The sequence below is a fragment of the Chiloscyllium punctatum genome, chromosome 47, assembly GCF_047496795.1.
Source record: "Chiloscyllium punctatum isolate Juve2018m chromosome 47, sChiPun1.3, whole genome shotgun sequence".
NCBI classification, from domain to species: Eukaryota; Metazoa; Chordata; class Chondrichthyes; order Orectolobiformes; family Hemiscylliidae; genus Chiloscyllium; species Chiloscyllium punctatum.
In genome coordinates this window covers 26173265-26194698 of record NC_092785.1, presented here as the reverse complement: position 1 = coordinate 26194698, position 21434 = coordinate 26173265, and the positions used below count along the sequence as shown (strand labels likewise).

The 21434-nt window shown below is 46.6% G+C and overlaps 1 protein-coding gene across 1 annotated transcript in view; it reads left to right on the top strand.

The window, feature by feature from the left end:
- Positions 1 to 21434, top strand: part of LOC140468458 (uncharacterized) — a 1057462-nt gene that overhangs the window by 715840 nt on the left and 320188 nt on the right. The gene's annotated exons all lie outside the window — the stretch shown is intronic.

The window sequence follows — 21434 nt, the reverse complement described above, 5'->3', positions numbered from 1 at the left end:
GTCCATGGATGTGCAGGTCAGGTGAATTGGCCATAGTGTCCATGGATGTGTAGGTCAGGTGAATTGGCCATAGTGTCCATGGATGTGCAGGTGAGGTGAATTGGCCATAGTGTCCATGGATGTGTAGGTCAGGTGAATTGGCCATAGTGTCCATGGATGTGTAGGTGAGGTGAATTGGCCATAGTGTCCATGGATGTGCAGGTGAGGTGAATTGGCCATAGTGTCCATGGATGTGCAGGTGAGGTGAATTGGCCATAGTGTCCATGGATGTGTAGGTCAGGTGAATTGGCCATTGTGTCCATGGATATGTAGGTGAGGTGAATTGGCCATAGTGTCCATGGATGTGTAGGTGAGGTGAATTGGCCATAGTGTCCATGGATGTGTAGGTGAGGTGAATTGGCCATAGTGTCCATGGATGTGTAGGTCAGGTGAATTGGCCATAGTGTCCATGGATGTGTAGGTCAGGTGAATTGGCCATAGTGTCCATGGATGTGCAGGTGAGGTGAATTGGCCATAGTGTCCATGGATGTGTAGGTCAGGTGAATTGGCCATAGTGTCCATGGATGTGCAGGTGATGTGAATTGGTCATAGTGTCCATGGATGTGTAGGTCAGGTGAATTGGCCATAGTGTCCATGGATGTGTAGGTCAGGTGAATTGGCCATAGTGTCCATGGATGTGTAGGTGAGGTGAATTGGCCATAGTGTCCATGGATGTGCAGGTGAGGTGAATTGGCCATAGTGTCCATGGATGTGTAGGTCAGGTGAATTGGCCATAGTGTCCATGGATGTGTAGGTCAGGTGTATTAGTCTGGACTAAATGTTGGGTAGTTGGGGAACGGGTCTGGGCGGGTAACTGTTCGCAGGTCGGAGTGGACCTTTTCACACTCGGGATTTGTGATTGGAAATTCTCTGCTCACAGCTACATTCTGCTCACAGAATTCCCTTGAGCACATCCTGATAAACCTGGCAATCACGTTGTACATTACCATCCGAGGACTTCAGCGTAACACACCTGCAAAGACTGTAATCTAATCTAATCTAATCTACTGTTGATTCATTCCATCGTCGAACAATCTGTTTGAGATGAGCAGCAGCAACATTTGGTTGATAATACTTTGGATATATTCATCGTTCTGGCATAATACCAGCACTGCCAAGCTGATTTTCTCAAACCTTTTTTAGAGCACCACCAGCATTTTCTGAAGAGTTACTCGAGAAGACGACAATGTTTGGAACGCCTCCTTAATGTAGCTACTGGGAACTCCAAGTGTCAGCATTGACTGAGTTCAGAGCAAAACATTCCTGAGAGTAATTTCAGGGATAGGGAGCACAACGTCTGCAGGTAATTCTGAGAAACTGCAGTTGTGATCAATGGAAAAGTCATGGGTAGGGGAAATTCTGGTGAAGATAGTCCGAATACTGTGTGTTTCTACTGTCGCAAGTTGGAAAGCCCAAAACATTTCCTTTGTTGGAACGAAAAGGAGACCCCAAGTTTATTTTAAATGCAGTGTCAATGTCAGAGAATGAAATTCAGCTGGTTTTATTCTCAGACGCTGTGGTTATGATCTGAAACTCACTCTCTGCCTCAAAATCCAGGCAGGACTTTTCAATCGTGCATCACAGAAGACGTTTGGGTTATAATCTGTAAAGCAAAACGAAATGTCTGTTTGGTAGAGGACATGTGGGAGCAGCAATCCACCGATCATAGGGTGCTCACACATTGGAGAGAGAGAGAGAGGTAACTGGTCGCGGTTTTACCTGAGGGTAGCTACAGCTCAGGTGAGAGGAGATGTCGAGAAGCTGAATCCTTCATGGTGGTGGAAATTGGATCCCTGTTCTTAGTGACATTGTGCATTTTACTCCAGATGTCCAGCCAAGTGAGCTCATACAATCAATCCTTCCCACACTCGCTGAAGTGTATCGTGAGACTGCATTTGTTGTAATCACGTCAATTCTATCCGTTCTGAATAAATCCCAAAACCTGATCTATATTCTTGTTGTCTAATGTGTGATGAAACGTTTAGTAATTGTTGTGTTTGTACTGTATAATAAAATATCCCTCTCCCGTGCTTTTGTCCAGCCAAAGCACATGAATATGTTCTCTAGTCCTGCTGTCAGGATTGAGAATCTCTGCTGGACCTGGATTGTGTTGTCCTGACCGGGTTGTTTTTAATAATTACCCGAAGACCTTCCTTGTGTAAGGAGTCCATACCGTACAGAGGATGATGTTGATTGGGAATAAATATTTCCCTTCCGAGGAGCGACCATTAACTAGGAGCAAGTTGAAGATATAAAGCGGGATACTTCGAGAAGATGTAAGGCAGAATTAAGTTTCACCCACACGGCTGATGGGAATATGGTAATCATTGCTTGAAAGATTCATTTGTCTCTCCCAAATGCCCCAGCCAAGAATAAATCATTGTTCTTTTACTGCTCTCAAATACATCATTATTCCCGGGTAATAATCTCCTTCGTACCTGCTTCCATTTTTCTCACGGCTGAATTGCAGAAAACTCACATTGTAGACACAGCAGTTAACAAGGAAACAAGGAGAATGTTGACATTAAAATAATGGAGTATAAAAGTGATGAAATATTCTTGCTTGTGCACTTGGTTAGAGACACAAAAAAAACCCTGCAGATGCTGGAATCCAAAATAGACAGGCAGGAGGCTGGAAGAACATAGCAATCCAGGTAGCACTGGGAGGTGGAGATCTCGGGGGTAACCCTTCTCCACATCCTGATGCTATCTGGTTTTGCTGAGTTCTTCAGGCCTCCTGCCTGTCTATCCCACTTGTGTACTCTACATTAGTGAGGCCTCAGCTGGAGGGTTGCAATTTATGTCACCTCACTTGAGATGGGATATAATTACATTGAGGGCAGTTCAGAGAAGGTTCACGAGATAATTCCGGGGATGAAGGTAATCTTCCTCAAAACAAGTTCCAACAACTCCAACCAGAAAGTTATGAACAAATTTGCTCAGTTTTCACACAAGACCGAAAAGTCGAAATCTCTCCAAGTACAAACTGATCCCAATATAATCAGTCTCAAATTTATGAAGAAAGAAGATACAATCGACTTTACTTCTAAATGTATTATCCCTAACCCTATTTGGCCCTTGAAGCTTACAATATTTTGCAAGTCTCTTGTAGATTTAAGCAATTGTTCTCTTTCTGGTTCTGACTCTGGGTCTGTGAAGTTATTCCTCTATTCCTCTATTCCTCGCTCTGGGTCTCCCTGGTTGGTCAGCAGTTCTCCCCCATGATGGTCTCCTTGGAAGGGGTCTCCCTGGTTGGTCAGCAGTTCTCCCCCACGCTGGTCTCCTTGGAAGGGGTCTCCCTGGTTGGTCAGCAGTTCTCCCCCATGATGGTCTCCTTGGAAGGGGTCTCCCTGGTTGGTCAGCAGTTCTCCCCCATGATGGTCTCCTTGGAAGGGGTCTCCCTGGTTGGTCAGCAGTTCTCCCCCACGATGGTCTCCTTGGAAGGGGTCTCCCTGGTTGGTCAGCAGTTCTCCCCCACGCTGGTCTCCTTGGAAGGGGTCTCCCTGGTTGGTCAGCAGTTCTCCCCCACGCTGGTCTCCTTGGAAGGGGTCTCCCTGGTTGGTCAGCAGTTCTCCCCCACGATGGTCTCCTTGGAAGGGGTCTCCCTGGTTGGTCAGCAGTTCTCCCCCACGCTGGTCTCCTTGGAAGGCCGTCAGAAGATTCAAGTGTTCAGTGTGCATGTGGACCCCGCCTTTGTAATAATTGAATAATTTTCTGGAACTTGCTATATTTCTGCTAAATTTGGGGAAATCATTTCATAGATTGAAACATTGTTAGTAATTTGGATGGTTTCCTACCATTTCTTTCTTTGTTTAGCGAGGACTGGTGCCTTTTTGCTTGTGCACTCATTTGGTGGAGAGGACTTTTCGGGTAGGTTTTAGAGTTTGACATTTCCTGAGGGACTTGACACTAAAACCTTTCCAGAGTTGGTGGAATTAATGAAGGAACATTATGATCCCCAGCCTCCTCTAATTCTGAAAAAACAATCGGATTTACTCGGCAGTTCGAGAACAAGGGGAGTCCATACTGGGTTTTTTGACTAGGTTAAGATGGCTGTCATTTCTGATGAAGGGCTCTTGCCTGAAACATCGATTCTCCTGCTCCTTGGATGCTGACTGACCTGCCGTGCTTTTCCAGTAACGCACTCTGGACTCTGATCTCCAACATCTGCACTCCTCACTTTCTCCTATTGGAGGCAGGTAAGGGAATGTTTACTATTTGCCACTAATGATGGAACCATGCAAAAGTACCTTCAAGCTGAAGCCGAACTGGAATTCAAACAGGCACTTACAGTTGACAAATGCAGCAGGAGGTCCTCAAGATTGGCAGGGTATTCTGATTATGGTGGACACCCTCACCAGTCTGACTGACCTTAAGGAACACCACTTCATTGAACGCAATTGCATCGCCTCATTCAGGACATATCCTGAACAGATGGACTTGAGTTTAACGAAACCCCAAAACAAAGCCAATCCTCAGCCAAATGGTTACATTTTTCTCCAGGATTCGGGCCAGAAAGCCATTGCAGTTGTTTCCAGGAGAGGGCAAAGTCTTGAAATGCCACCTACATCTGGCTTAGAACAATTACATTTCTCAGCGACATCCAAATCAGAAACAATCAAAATACATATCTAGTTGAATTGTCACTTGGTTCTACTTGAGCTTGACTGGTGTCAGGCTCAGTGCCTCACCGAGAGTGTCCTTGCAGCTGTAATACATTCACACCATGACGAACCACCACAACTAATAACAAGAGGTATTCATGGGGATCTTCTCCTGGAGCAAATATTGAAGCAGTTTGTCCCTAATCCGGGGCGGGGTCTTTCCCTTGACTCACCTGTCCGAGATCATCCTTTAGCTGTTCAATGAGTCAGATCCCCTGGATACTGCACAGGGTGAGGTTTTGAGGCTCATCATCATCCCTGATTTAGCCCTCGATGATTCGCGTCACTGCCTTGGCGTGATGCTCTCGTGTGTTCAGTAAGTGGTTGTGTGCCTGCTACACCATTGGTCATCTGTGTTCTCATGTTTATAGTCTGCAGTCAGTCCTCCTGGGGCGGTTTTGATTTGCTGGATCACGATCCTGAATTTTAGCCAAATTAGCTGAAGCAAAGATACTGACATTGACATTTCTGTTACGTCTACTGTGGCTCGACTGTTAAGGATTTCTCTTCTTTCCGTCTATTAAATGCTAGTCTGGATTTTTCCTCATATTTCCTTGTCCTTTGTCCCATTATTCTATGGTTGATGTGGGAGTATAACAGATTTAATGGGGAAGGACAGCACACCAGAAATTACAGTCCTGATACAGGTCTTATGATTAACATTAGTTCGTGCTGAATAGGATCAAACAAGGTCTTACATGTGGGTTCAGTTGCTAGTTTAGTATGAGGGCGCAACGCGCGCGCGTGTGTGTGTGTGTGTGTGTGTGTGTGTGTCTCTGTGTGTGTATGTGTGCCTGTGTGTGTGTGCCTGTGTGTTTGAGTGTGTGTGTGTGTGTGCCTCTGTGTGTATGTGTGCGTGTGTGGGGGGTGGGGGAGTGTGTGGGTGTGTGTGTGTGGGTGTGTGTCTATGTGTGCGTATGTGTGTGTGTCTGTGTGTGTGTGGATGTGTGGGGGAGTGTGTGTGTGTGTGTATGTGTGGGGGAGTGTGTGGGTGAGTGTGTGTGTGCGTTTGTTTGTGTGTGTGTGTGGGTGTGTGCGTGTGTGTGTGTGTGGGGATATGTGCGTGGGTGTGAGTGTGGGTGTGTGTGTCTGTGTGCGTGGGTGTGTGTGTGTGTGTGTGGGGGTGTGTGTGGGGGGGGGGTGTGCGTGTATGTGTGTGCATGTGGGTGTGTGTGTGTGTGTGTGTGTGTGTGTGTCTCTGTGTGTGTATGTGTGCCTGTGTGTGTGCCTGTGTGTTTGAGTGTGTGTGTGTGTGTGTGTGTGTGCCTCTGTGTGTATGTGTGCGTGTGTGGGGGGGTGGGGGAGTGTGTGGGTGTGTGTGTGTGGGTGTGTGTCTATGTGTGCGTATGTGTGTGTGTCTGTGTGTGTGTGGGTGTGTGTGTATGTGTGGGGGAGTGTGTGTGTGTGTATGTGTGGGGGAGTGTGTGGGTGAGTGTGTGTGTGCGTTTGTTTGTGTGTGTGTGTGGGTGTGTGCGTGTGTGTGTGTGTGGGGATATGTGCGTGGGTGTGAGTGTGGGTGTGTGTGTCTGTGTGCGTGGGTGTGTGTGTGTGTGTGTGTGGGGGTGTGTGTGGGGGGGTGTGTGTGCGTGTATGTGTGTGCATGTGGGTGTGTGTGTGTGTGTGTGTGTGTGTGTGTGTGTGTATGTGTGCCTGTGTGTGTGTGCCTGTGTGTTTGAGTGTGTGTGTGTGCCTCTGTGTGTATGTGTGCGTGTGTGGGGGGGTGGGGGAGTGTGTGGGTGTGTGTGTGTGGGTGTGTGTCTATGTGTGCGTATGTGTGTGTGTCTGTTTGTGTGTGGGTGTGTGTGTATGTGTGGGGGAGTGTGTGTGTGTGTGTGTGTATGTGTGGGGGAGTGTGTGGGTGAGTGTGTGTGTGCGTTTGTTTGTGTGTGTGTGTGTGGGTGTGTGCGTGTGTGTGTGTGGGGATATGTGCGTGGGTGTGAGTGTGGGTGTGTGTGTCTGTGTGCGTGGGTGTGTGTGTGTGTGTGGGGGGGTGTGTTTGGGGGGGGGTGTGTGCGTGTATGTGTGTGCATGTGGGTGTGTGTGGGTGTGTGTGCGTGTGTGTGCGTGTGTGTGTGTGGGTGCGTGTGTGTGTGTGTGGGGGTGTGTTGTGTGTCTGTGTGTGTGGGGTGTGTGTGTGTGTGCGCGCGCGTGTGTGTGGGTGTGTGTGTGGGGGTGTGTGTGTGGATGTGTGTGTGTGAGTGTGTGTGTGGGTGTGTGTGTGTGTGTGCGTGTGTGGGTGTGTGTGTGTGTGGGTGTGTGTGTGTGGGGTGTGTGTGTGTGGGTGTGTGTGTGTGGGTGTGTGTGGGTGTGTGTGTGGCTGTGTCTGTGTGTGTGGGGTGTGTGTGTGTGTGGGTGTGTGTGTGGAGGGGTGTGTGTGTCTGTGTGTGTGCGCGTGTGTGTGGGGTGTGTGTGTCTGTGTGTGTGCGCGTGTGTGTGGGGTGTGTGTGTGTGTGTGTGTGTGTGTGTGTGGGTGTGTGTGTGTGATAATTTGGGGCAGAATGCTTCACTATTGGTCTTGGTTTTTCATTTTGTATTCTATGAATTTGCCCTGATGTGGTTTACTTGGGCATCACCATCATAAGCCTGACCCTTTTCCCGGGCTACGTGCTAAGTATCCCACTCAGATGCACCAGTTCTCAGAGATATCCCACTGATCGCCTGTGAGCCTTATGCTCCTATAACTAAAATTAGGTTTCTCGTACACCACAAATGGATTGTTATACCCGAATATCACTGCTTTCACAGAATGCACTCATAGAGTCCCATCTGCTCAGAAATGCAATGTCTGGCGGGTCCTGCTATGGATATTCTTGGTGAACTGGCTTCCCTACCTCTTGTACTATATTTTTCCAACAGTCATTATAGTACTTGTACATAAGACACAGAAAATCGTCTGGGAGGATCACATTGCTGCATTGGAATATTCACTCCAGTCGCTGACCAAAGAGAGGACAGAAGCAATTTCTCTAAGTATCATGGCCTAATGTCTGACACTGTGTTCTCCCCAATGTTAGAAAAATTGTCTAATTATCCACTTGCCACTCAGCCCTGATCCCTCCTCTTCTTTAAAAAAAAACACAGAAGGGGCCATAAAATAAACGTGCACCCGATGCGGCTGGTGGTGGATTGACACTCTGTGCGTACATAGATGTTCAGTCGCAGCAGGAGCTGTTCCCCATGGAGTTACCAAGAGGCATCCTGTTCTCTCATAGGGCTGGGGAGCGTTAACGCTATTTCCATTACGGGGTTGACCCTGTCATCCCCAAAGTATAAACTAGCACCTGTTTTCATTCCAGCTAATGCTGTCAGATAGTACCGTGGGCATTGCCCCCTTCTCTCCCCACCCACACCCTTTCCAGATCCCCCATTGCTAGTCTGGAATGTTAAGTGCCCGGTAGTCCCAAATGAAATGATCAGTTCGGCCACAGATATAGCACACGTGGGATTGGGTGTTCATTTGGGGGAGTTTCATCTTCTGGAGGTAGAGGACTCATATATAGCAAGAGTCTGTCTGGGAATCCTTGGTGCATTCTTGCCTCGTTCAAGTTAGAACAAAGAACAAAGAAAATGTACAGCCCCAGGAACAGGCCCTTCGGCCCTCCAAGCCAGAGCCGATCCAAATCTACTTGCGTACCCTGTCGCCCAATTCCTAAGCATCTGTATCCCTCTGCTCCCCACCTACTCATAGATCTGTCCAGATGCAACTTAAATGAATCTCCTGTGCCTACCTCTACTACCTCTGCTGGCAACGCATTCCAGGCACCTACTACCCTCTGTGTAAAGTACTTGCTGCGTATATCCCCCTTAAACCTTTCACCTCTCACCTTGAACGCGTCACCTCTCGTTATTGAATCCTTCACCCTGGAAAAAGCTTATCACTATCTACCCCACCTATACCTTCGTGATTTTGTAAATCAGGTCCCCCCTCAATCCTTTTTTCTAATGAAAACAACTCTAACCTACTCAACCTCTCTTCATAGCCAGCACCTTCCATACCAGACAACATCCTCGTAAACCTTCTCTGCACCCTCTCCAAAGCGTCCACATCCTTTTGGTAATGTGGCGCCCAGAACTGTACACAGTATTCTAAATGCGGCCGAACCAATGTCCTGTACAATTTTAACATGACCTGCCAGCTCTTATACTCAATACCCCGTCTGATGAAGGCAACAATACCACATGCCCTCTTAACCACTCTATCCACCTGTGCAGCCACCCTGAGGGTACAATGGACCTGCATTACAAGACATCTCTGCTCATCAACTTTTCCCAAGGCTGTTCCCTTGAGAGTATCCTTCATTCTAGAATTAGACTTCCCAAAATGCATCACTTCACATTTGTCCGGATTGAACTCCATTTGCCACTTCTCCGCCCAACTCTCCAATCTATATATATCCTCCTGTATTCTCTGAGAGTCACCTCTGCTCTCTGCTACTCCACCAAGCTTCGTGTCATCTGCAAATGTACTGATCAGACCAACAATACCCTCTTCCAGATCATTTATGTATGTTATAAACAACAGCAGTGGCCCCAACACTGACCCCTGTGGAACACCACTGGTCACCTTTCTCCATTTCGAGAAACTCTCTTCAACTACTACTCTCTGTCTCCTGTTGTTCAACCTGTTCTTTATCCACCTCACTAGAACACCGTGCTCACCATGTGACTTCACTTTCTCCATTAGTTAACCATAGGGAACGTTATCAAGTGCCATAATAAAGTCCATGTATGTGACATCTCCAGCTTTTCCTTCATCCATCAACTTGGTCACTTCTTCAAAGATCTATATGACGTTGTGAAGGCACAATCTCCCCCGCACTAAACCATGTTGCCTATCACTGATAAGCCATTCTTTTCCAAATGTAACTAGATTTTATCCCTCAGTACCTTCTCCAGCAACTTCCCCACCACCGACGTCAGGCTCACTGGTCTGTAGTTACCCAGAATATCCCTATTTCCCTTCTTGTACAGGGGGACAACATGAGCAATCTTCCAGTGCTCCGTCATCTCACCTGTATTTAAGGATGCCACAAAGATATCTGTCAGGGTCCCAGCTATTTCCTCTCTCGCCTCCCTCAGCAACCTGGGATAGATCCCATCCAGTCCTGGGGATTTGTCCACCTTAATATCCTTTAGCCTACCCAACACATCGTCACTTCTTACGTCAATGGGATCCAGAGTAAACAAACTTTTATCTCTAATCTTAGCATTCATTACTTCCTGTTCCTCAGTGAACACTGATGCAAATCATTGAGAATCTCACCCATTTTCTCAGATTTGACACAAAACCTTCCTTCCTTACCCTTTAGTGGACCAACCTTTTCTGTGGTTAACTTCTTGCTTCTTATATGAAACTAAAAGGCATGGGATTCTTCCCCATTCTGCTCACCAAAACTAATTCATGACCCCTTTTAGCCCACTTGATACCTCGTTTAAGATTGGTCCTATCCTCCTGGTATTCCACCAAGGCCGTTCTGTTCTTAGCTGCCTGGATCTTATGCACGCTTCCCTTTTCCTCTTGGCTAGTTGCACGATTTCTCCTGTCATCCTCGGTTCACGAATCTTGCCTTTCCTATCTCTGGTTTTCAAAGGGACATGCCTATCCTGCACTATCTTCAACCTAACTTTGAAAGCCTCCCACATCTCAAATGTGGACATCTCTTCAAATAGCTGTGTCCAATCCACATTTCCCAGCTCCTGCCTAATTTTGATATAATTTACCTTGACCCAGTTTCGTACTCTTCCCTGGGGACCACTCTCATCTTTGTCTACGAGTGTTCTAAAACTTACAGAATTGTGGTCTCTGTTCCCAAAGAAATCCCCCACTGCATCTTCTCCCACCTGGCCTGGCTAATTCCCCAATATCAGGTCCAATATGATCCCTTCCCTCGTCGTACTATTAACTTACTGCTGTAGAAAACTTTCCTGGACTCTCCTGACAAATTCTGCCCCATTCAGACGTCTGACACTACATTTATCCCAGTTAATGTTGAGAAAATTAAAATCTCCCGTCACCATTCGGTGTATTCCAAGATGGAGGACGGGAAAAATTTCTGGCTGCAATAGCTGCTCCTTGTTTGAGGTATTTTTGATGCTGGAGGTGATTCCCTCGAATTCCAGGAGCAGCAATTACTGTTTTATATGCGGTTGCATTGTTTTGGAACTTTGGAGAAAAGAAAAGTCAAAATAACATCAGTTTTAAAAGAGAGAAGAACAAACAAAGGAAGCACACGGGGATGCCAGTACAGGAGAGAGAGAGAGAGAGAAGCCCACATTGCTAACTGACAGAGTTAGCAGTTACTTCATTCGCTGTTGAATTCATGTATCGCTGGACATTGGAGTGCGTCTGGGAAAATTAAATAACAGAGAAGTTCACAACTCATTTAGGAGGAACCTGTTTGGGAAAGGTCACAGCACAGAAGCAGATAAGTGGATTTTAAACGTGGCCTTAAAGTAAGTCTGCAGTATTGAGTAGAGTGGGTTCTTTCTTGATTATACGTTTTATTGAGATATGTCTCTTGATTAAACGTGAAATATAAGCCATAAGTATTATTTTAACCTGGAGCAAAGTTTTGTAGAGAAATAAGACAGTGCTGTTTTCTGGGTCTGGATATTAAACGAAGCAAAAGTGGCCTTTAGTAGAGAGATATGCTCTTCTTGACGGATGTGGGAGTTCAGGGAATTTATGGGTTACTGAGGATTATATCTGCAATAAATGTTGTTGGTTCGGAATCTTATCAGATCGAATGGATCTGTTGGAGAGACAGTTAGAGGCAATGAGGAATTTACAAGGGCAAGGGGGTGTGATGGATGGCAGTTATAGTAAAGGGGAAAAGTCGCAGACATAGTCACACAGATGGGTTAACTCCAGAAAAGACAAGAGAGGTAGGCAGCTAGTGTAGGAGCTTTTTGTGGCTATCCCCATTTCAAACAGGAATGCTGATTTGGAAAATGTAGGAGGTGATGGACACTCAGGGGAATGTAGCACAAACAGCCAAGTTTCTGGAATTGAGACTGACTCTAATGTAATGAGAGGGCTGTCGGGTTCCAAGCGATCGAATTTGTGAGGGGGATTCTCTAGTCCGAGGTACAGACAGACGTTTCTGTGGCCAGCAGTGAAAAGTCAGAATGGTATATTGCCTCCCTGGTGCCAGGATCAAGGCTGTCTCAGAGAGGGTGCAGAATGGAAAGAGATCTGAGGGATAGGATTTATGACTATTTGGCAAAGCATAGTGTGATTAAAGGCAGTCAGCATGGCTTTGTGAGGGGCAGGTCATGCCTCACAAATCTTATTGAGCTTTTTGGGGAGGTGTCAACCTAGGTCGACGATGGTCGAACAGTGGATGTGGTGTATATGGACTTCAGCAAGTCATTTGATAGGTTTCCCCATGGGAGGCTCACTCACAAGGTCAGGAAGAATGTGGTACAGGGAGATTTGGCGACCTGGGTCCAGAATTGGCTGGCTGACAGAAGGCAGAGAGAGGTTGTAGATGGGAAGTATTCTGCCTGGAGGTCAGTGTAGAGTGAGTTCCACAGAGCTCTGTTCTTGGGCCTCTGCTCTTTGTAGTTTCTATAAATGGCTTGAATGAGGAGGTTGATGGGTGGGCTACTGCAGGCTGCAGCGCAACATAGACAGGATGCAGAGCTGGGCTGAGAAATGGCAGATGGAGTTCAACCTGGATAAATGTGAAGTGATGCATTTTGGAAGGTTGAACTCGAATGCTGAATATAGGATTAAAGACAGGATTCTTTGCAGAGTGGAGGAACAGAGGGATCTGAGTGTGGAAGCACATAGTTCCCCCAAAGTTACCATCCAAATGGACTGGGTTCTTAAAAAAGCATATGGTGTTTTGGCTTTCATTAACAGGGGGATCGAGTTTAAGAGCCGTGAGGTTTTGCTGCAGCTCTACAAGTCCCTGGTGAGACCACACTTGGAATATTGTGGTAAAAACAATGACTGCAGATGCTGGAAACCAGATTCTGGATTAGTGGTGCTGGAAGAGCACAGCAGTTCAGGCAGCATCCAAGTAGCTTCGAAATTGACGTTTCGGGCAAAAGCCCTTCATCAGGAATAAAGGCAGTGAGTCTGAAGCGTGGAGAGATAAGCTAGAGGAGGGTGGGGGTGGGGAGAGAGTAGCATAGAGTACAATGGGTGAGTGGGGGAGGGGATGAAGGTGATAGGTCAAGGAGGAGAGGGTGGAGTGGAAGGTGGAAAAGGAGATAGGCAGGTCGGACAAGTCCGGAAAAGTCATGGGGACAGTTACTGAGCTGGAAGTTTAGAACTAGGGTGAGATGGGGGAAGGGGAAATTAGGAAACTGTTGAAGTCCTGTTCGGGTCCGAACTCTGCTGGTTTAAAGGTGGTCCGGAGTCTGTGTGGGATGAGTTGGTTACGGAGGCATGCACTGAGGAAGCAAATGTGGCTGTGGTACCGAGTTTGTTTCAGGATATGGTTGAAGAGCTTCAGGGCAGAGGAAATGACCTGGGAGTTGCAGTTGGAGAGGGACTCCCTGAGATTCTTGTAGAGAGAGGAGGAAAACTTCTTCATGGCAGGCATCCTTGCAAGAGGATTCGCAGTAGGGTTAAAATCAACGAGGTAAAAACAATGACTGCAGATGCTGGAAACCAGATTCTGGATTAGTGGTGCTGGAAGAGCACAGCAGTTCAGGCAGCATCCAAGTAGCTTCGAAATCGACGTGTCGGGCAAAAGCCCTTCATCAGGAATAAAGGCAGTGAGCCTGAAGCATGGAGAGATAAGCTAGAGGAGGGTGGGGGTGGGGAGAGAGTAGCATAGAGTACAATGGGTGAGTGGGGGAGGGGATGAAGGTGATAGGTCAAGGAGGAGAGGGTGGAGTGGATAGGTGGAAAAGGTAGGACAAGTCCGGGCAAGTCATGGGGACAGTTACTGAGCTGGAACACCTTTAAACAGCAGAGTTCGGACCCGAACAGGACTTCAACAGTTCCCTCATTTCCCCTTCCCCCACCTCACCCTAGTTCCAAACTTCCAGCTCAGTAACTGTCCCCATAACTTGTCCGGACTTGTCCTACCTGCCTATCTCCTTTTCCACCTATCCACTCCACCCTCTCCTCCTTGGAATATTGTGTCCAGTTCTGGTCACCCTACTATAGGGAAGATACAGAGGCTTTGGAGAGGGTGCAAAGAAGGTTTACCAGGATGCTGCCTGGACTGGAGGGCTTGCCTTATGAAGAAAGGTTGAATAAGCTCGGACTTTTCTCTCTGGAGAGAAGGAGGAAGAGAGGTGACCTGATCGAGGTGTACAAGGTAATGAGAGGAATAGATAGAGTCAATAGTCAGAGACTTTTCCGCAGGGCAGGATTGACTGGTACAAGGGGTCATAGTTTAAAGCTATTAGGAGGAAGGTATAGAGGAGACATCAGAGGTAGGTCCTTTACACAGAGGGTTGTGAATGTATGGAATGCGTTGCCTGGGGTGGAAGTGGAAGCAGAGTCATTGGGGACATTTAAGCGACTGCTGGACATACACATGGAGAGCAGGGAGTTGAGGGGGGCGCAGGTTAAATTATGAGATTTGACATTAGGATTAAATCTCAGCACAACAGCGTGGGCCAAAGTGCCTGTTCTGTAATGAACCTTTCTATGTTCTATGTAATGTTCTCAAAGGGGAGAGCGGTCATTGTACACAGTGGAGCCAATGACATGGGAAGGGAAAATGTTGAGATTCTGAAGGGAGATTACAGAGAGTTAGGCAGGTCCTCGAGAGTAGAAATATCCAGATTACTCCCAGTGCTACGAGCTAGTGAGGGCAGGAATCGGAGGATACAGCAGATGAATGCATGGCTGAGGAGCTGGTGTATGGGAGAAGGATTCACATTTTTGGATCATTGGAATCTCTTTTGGGGTAGAAGTGACCTGTACAAGAAGGACGGATTGCACATAAATTGGAAGGGTACCAATATACTGGCAGGGAGATTTGCTAGAGCTGTTCGGGAGGATTTAAACTAGTAAGGTGGGGTGTGGAACCCAGCGAGATAGTGAGGAAAGATTTCAATCTGATACTGGCACAGTTGAGAATAAAGATGAGCCAAACATTCAGGGCAGGCAGGAACAAATCAGAGAACAAGTTAGGACTGATAAATTAAACTGCATTTATTTCAATGGAAGAATCCTAACAGGGAAAGCAAATGATCTCAGGGCATGGTAAGGAATGTGGGAATGGGATATCACAGCAATTACAGAAACACGGCTCAGGGCTGGACAGGACAAGCAACATAATGTTCCAGGATACAAATGCTACACGAAGGACAGAAAGGGAGCCAGGATAGGAGGGGAAGAGCCGTTTTTGAAAAGGGATAGCATTACAGCTGTACTGAGGGAGGATATTACTGGAACTACATCCAGGGAAATTATTTGTGTGGAACTGAGAAATAAGAAAGGGATGATCACCATATTGGGGTTTTATTATAGACTACCTAATAGTCAGAGGGAAATTGAGAAACAAATTTGTGAGGAGATCTCAGTTATCTGTGAGAATAATAGGGTGGTTATGGTCGGGGATTTTAAGTTTTCATTATCAATTGGGACTGCCATAGTGTTAAAGGTTTAGATGGAGAGGAATTTGTTAAGTGTGTACAAGACAATTTTCTGATTCACTATGTGGGTGTACCGACTAGAGAAGGTGCAAAACTTGACCTACTCTTGGGAAATAAGGCAGGGCAGGTGACTGAGGTGTCAGTGGGGGAGCACTTTGGGGCCAGTGACCATAATTCGATTAGATTTAAAATAATGATGGAAAAGGAGAGACCAGATCTAAAAGTTGAAGTTCTCAATTGGAGAAAGGCCAATTTTGACGGTATTGGGCAAGAACTTTCAAAAGCTGATTGGAGGCAGATGTTCGCAGGTAAGAGGACGGCTGGAAAATGGGAAGCCTTCAGAAATGAGATAACAAGAATCCAGAGAAAATATATTCCTGTCGGGGTGAAAGGGAAGGCTGGCAGGTATAGGGAATGCTGGATGACTAAAGAAATTGAGGGTTTGGTTAAGAAAAAGGAAGCATATGTCAGGTATAGACAGGATAGATCGAGTGAATCCTTAGAAGAGTATAAAGGCAGTAGGAGTCTACTTAAGAGGGAAATCAGGAGGGCAAAAAGGGGACATGGGATAGCTTTGGCAAATAGAATTAAGGAGAATCCAAAGGGTTTTTACAAATATATTAAGGACAAAAGGGTAACTAGGGAGAGAATAGGGCCCCTCAAAGATCAGCAAGGCGGCCTTTGTGTGGAACCACAGAAAATGGGGGAGATATTAAATGAGTATTTTGCATCAGTATTTACTGTGGAAAAGGATATGGAAGATATAGACTGTAAGGAAATAGATGGTGACATCTTGAAAAATGTCCAGATTACAGAGGAGGAAGTGCTGGATGTCTTGAAATGGTTAAAGGTGGATAAATCCGCAGGACCTGATCAGGTGTACCCGAGAACTCTTTGGGAAGCTAGGGAAGTGATTGCTGGGCCTCTTGCTGAGATATTTGTATCATCGATAGTCACAGGTGAGGTGTCGGAAGACTGGAGGTTGGCTAACGTGGTGCCACTGTTTAAGAAGGGCGGTAAAGACAAGCCAGAGAACTATAGACCAGTGAGCCTGACCTCGGTGGTGGGCAAGTTGTTGGAGGGAATCCTGAGGGACAGGATGGACATGTATTTGGAAAGGCAAGGACTGATTAGGGATAGTCAACATGACTTTGTGCGTGAGAAATCATGTCTCACAAACTTGATTGAGTTTTGAGAAAGTAACAAAGAGGATTGATGAGGGCAGAGCAGTAGATGTGATCTATATGGACTTCAGTAAGGCGTTCGACAAGGTTCCCCATGGGAGACTAGTTAGCAAGGTTAGATCTCACGGAATACAGGGAGAACTGGCCATTTGGATACAGAGCTCACTCAAAGGTAGAAGACAGAGGGTGGTGGTGGAGGGTTGTTTTTCAGACTGGAGGCCTGTGACCAGTGGAGTGCCACAAGGATCGGTGCTGGGCCCTTTACTTTTTGTCATTTCCATAAATGATTTGGATGTGAGCATAAGAGGTACAGTTAGTAAGTTTGCAGATGACACCAAAATTGGAGGGTGTAGTGGATAGCGAAGAGGGTTACCTCAGATTACAACAGGATCTGGACCAGATGGGCCAATGGGCTGAGAAGTGGCAGATGGAGTTTAATTCAGATAAATGCGAGGTGCTGCATTTTGGGAAAGCAAATCTTAGCAGGACTTATACACTTAATGGTAAGGTCCTAGAGTGTGTTGCTGAACCTTGGAGAGACCTTGGAGTGCAGGTTCATAGCTCCTTGAAAGTGGAGTCACAGGTCGATAGGATAGTGAAGGAGGCGTTTGGTATGCTTTCCTTTATTGGTCAGAGTATTGAGTACAGGAGTTGGGAGGTCATGTTGCGGCTGTACAGAACATTGGTTAGGCCACTGTTGGAATATTGTGTGCAATTCTGGTCTCCTTCCTATCAGAAAGATGTTGTGAAACTTGAAAGGGTTCAGAAAAGATTTACAAGGATGTTGCCAGGGTTGGAGGGTTTGAGCTACAGGGAGAGGCTGAACAGGCTGGGGCTGTTTTCCCTGGAGCGTCGGAGGCTGAGGGGTGACCTTATAGAGGTTTACAACATTATGAGGAGCATTGACAGTGTAAATCAGCAAAGTCTTTTCCCTGGGATTGGGGGAGTCCATAACTAGAGGGTGTAGGTTTAGGGTGAGAGGGGAAAGATATAAAAGAGACCTAAGGGGCAACTTTTTCACCCAGAGGGTGGTACATGTATGGAATGAGCTGCCAGAGGATGTGGGGGAGGCTGGTACAATTACAACATTTAAGAGGCATCTGGATGGGGATATGAATAGGAAGGGTTTGGAGGGATATGGGCCGGGTGCTGACAGGTGGGACTAGATTGGGTTGGGATATCTGGGTCAGTATGGACGGGTTGGACCGAAGGGTCTGTTTCCGTGCTGTACATCTCTATGACTCTATGACGTGGGACTAGATTGGTTTGGGATATCCCGTCGGCATGAATGAGTTGGACCAAAGGATCTGTTTCCGTGCTGTACATCTCGATGACTCTATGACCACCATTCTGTTGTCTCTACATCTTTCCATAAACTGTTTACCTATTTGTTCTTCTACCTCACGCTGACCGTTGGGAGGTCTGTAATACAGCCCCAACAATGTAACTGTACCTTTCTTATTTCTCAGCACCACCCATTATGCCTCAGTCCTGAAACCCTTCATAGCGTCCTTCTTTCTCACAGCCGTGATATCATCCCTGACCAGCAATGTAACTCCTCCCACGGTTACTTCCCTCCTTATCCTGTCTGAAGCATCTACATCCTGGAACATTTAGCTGCCAATGATGCCCTTCCTTCAACGAAGTCTCTGTGATCGCAATAACGTCATACTCCCAGGCACCAGTCCAAGCCCTAAGTTAAATCTGCCTTACCCACTGTACTCCTTACATTAAATCATATGCACTTCAGGCCGCCAGGTCTTTTGCGTTCATCTGCTCTCTGCCTACTCCTCCCCCCTTGGTAATGCTACCTTCATGATCCTTACAGTCTCCAGTTTCCCCCTCACTGTCTGGTGGTCTTCCCTTCTTGTTCCCAGCCCCAGGTGGGGGCTATGCCTTAAGACCTCTGTACCACGCTGATGAGAACAGATTTTCAGGATGACTGTTGTGCCTTTAATTCCGTTTCCCATATCGTGATTAATTATAGGAGGCTTTACCATGCTCCTTCTTTCCCAATCTTTCTGCATCACCTTTCTCTCTCTCTCTCTCTCTCTCCTGTCTCTCTTTTCATTCCACTCTGTGTCTGTCTGTCTTTCTCATGACTCCTTTTCTCTCTCTCTGTTTTATTCTTTTTGTCTCCCTTTCCTCTGTGTGTGGTTCTCCTTTCTCTCTCTCTGCACACGTTTCTCCCACTCTCAGTCTCTGGTCATTGTGTTCTTTTAGTTGATTTCCTTGAATAGAGATTGACAGGGAGTGATCCTTCCTGCTGTCCTCCCCAGTGCGGGGAATGGAGGTCACATTGTCCTGCCAAGAAGGGTTGCTGCCTGGCTGTTTGGAAAGGAACTATCGGGATGATGGAATAAAATAAATTGAAAGGAGTTTTGCCTGAAAGAAAGACAAAGAATTTTATTTTAAAATTACGTGAAGAACAAAAGGGTAACTCGGGGGAGAATAGGGCCCCTCAAAGATCAGCAAGGCAGCCTTTGTGAGGAGCTGCAGGGGATGGGGGAGAAACTAAACTTCAATCTAAACATCATGGCATAGACAGAGAACACAGAGGGTTAACACCTTCTACATATTGTCTAGCTATCACCATTGTTAACAGCTAACCTGAGAATGCAACTTTTTTAAAAAAAGGTTTTGTGATTTACACAGGAGAGAAGTGAAACTATCACTGTATTCTAACAGATGAAAGGCTTAACAGACAATCAATTTTTCAATGTATAATTTCAGTTACATCACAGTTTCAGTTAAATCTTTGCTATAAATTCTGTGTTAGGATCGAGCCCTCCACTATCACCTGATGAAGGAGCGACGCTCCGAAAGCTAGCGCTTCCAATTAAACCTGTTGGACTATAACCTGGTGTTGTGTGATTTTTAACATCATTTAGAATGACCATGCTGCTATCAGTTCTTCTCAGTTACATTCTCAAGTGCACTATAACAATTAGAAGATAGAACATAGAACAGTCCAGCACAGAACAGGCCCTTCAGCCCACCATGTTGTGCTGACCACTGATCCTCATGTACGCACCCTCAAATGTCTGTGACCATATGCATGTTCAGGGGTCTCTTAAATGTCCCCAATGACCTCGCTTCCACAACTGCTGCTGGCAACCCATTCCATGCTCTCACAACTCTCTGTGTAAAGAACCCGCCTCTGACATCCCCTCTGTACTTTCCTCCAACCAGCTTAAAACTATGACCCTTCGTGTTAGTCATTTCTGCCCTGGGAAATAGTCTCTGCCTACCGACTCTATCTATGCCTCTCATTATCTTGTATACCTCAATTAGGTCCCCTCTCCTCCTCCTTTTCTCCAATGAAAAAAGTCCGAGCTCAGTCAACCTCTCTTCATAAGATAAGCCCTCCAGTCCAGGCAGCATCCTGGTAAACCTCCTCTGAACCCTCTCCCAACCATCCACATCCTTCCTATAATTGGGCGACCAGAACTGGACACAGTATTCCAAGTGCGGTCTAACCAAAGTTTTATAGAGCTGCAACAAGATCTCACGACTCTTAAACTCAATCCCCCTGTTAATGAAAGTCAAAACACCATATGCTTTCTTAACAACCCTGTCCACTTGGGTGACCATTTTAAGGGATCTATGTACCTGCACACCAAGATCCCTCTGTTCCTCCACACTGCCAAGAATCTATCCTTAATCCTGTACTCAGCTTTCAAATTCCACCTTCCAAAATGCATCACCTCACATTTATCCAGGTTGAACTCCATCTGCCACCTCTCAGCCCATCTCTGCATCCTGTCAATGTCCCGCTGCAGCCTACAACAGCCCTCTATACTGTCAACGACACCTTCAACCTTTGTGTCATCTCGGCCCAGATAATGTTTTTGAAGGTGTTAACTCCCTGTGAGGCTGTCTGTGCCACAATGGTCAGGCTGATCCTAATCTTAAAAAATGGATTTTCAGAATCTTACATGGATTCGTGCAGTTTTTGAGCAAAATAAAATGCAATTCTGCAAGTACAGATTGACCCTGCAAACTTATATGTGTATGTGTGTATGTCGTGTGTGAGTGTTGGGGGTGGGGGCGGGAGCTGGGAGGATTATGAGTATCTGTGAGAGGGTGTGTGAGTGGAAAGGGGTTTAAGTCTGTGAGAGGGTTTGTATGGGAGTGTATGTGTGAGTGTATGCGAGAGGGTCTGAGTGTGTGTCTGTCTGTCTGTCTGTGCTCGCCTGCCTGTGCGTGTATAGTGCAGTGGGGTCACCTGTAGTGTGACATGATCCCAAGATCCCGGTTGAGGCCATTCCCAAGGGTACCAAACTTGGCTATCAGCCTCTGCTTGGCCACTTTTTAGTTGTTGCCTGTCCCGTAGTCCACCTTGGAGGACGGTCACCTGAAGTTCTGAGGTCAAATATCCCAGTCCGCTGAACCGTTCTCCGACTGGGAGGAAACATCCTGTCTGTTGATTGTTCTGCAGTGTCCATTCATCCGTTGCCATAGCGTCTGTTTGGTGTCACCAATGTACCATGTCTTGGGGCATCCTTGCCTGCAGCATATTAGATAGACAACGTTGGCAGAGATACATGAGTACGTGCCATGTACATGGTGGGAGGTGTCCCCATGTGTAATGATGGTATCTATGTCCACACTCTGACACGTCTTGCAGTGTCAACCATGACAGGGCTGTATGGTATTGTCCTGAAAGCCGGGCAGTTTGCTGCAAAAAATGATCTGTTTGAGGTTTGGTTGCAGTTTAAAGGAGAGAAGTGGAGGTATGGGGAAGGTCTGAGTGAGGTGCTCATCCTCAATGAGAATGTGCTGCAGGCTGCGAAGAACATGGGGTAGTTTCTCGGCTCCTGGGAAATACTGGACAACGACGGGTACCCTATTGGTTGCAGCTCGTGTCTGTCTCCTGAGGAGGTCAGTACAGTTCCTCACTGTGGCACTTCGAAAATGTATCGTACCCCGTCCTTATGAGGGCATCCCTGAGTACTTACAAGTGCCCGTCACGTTC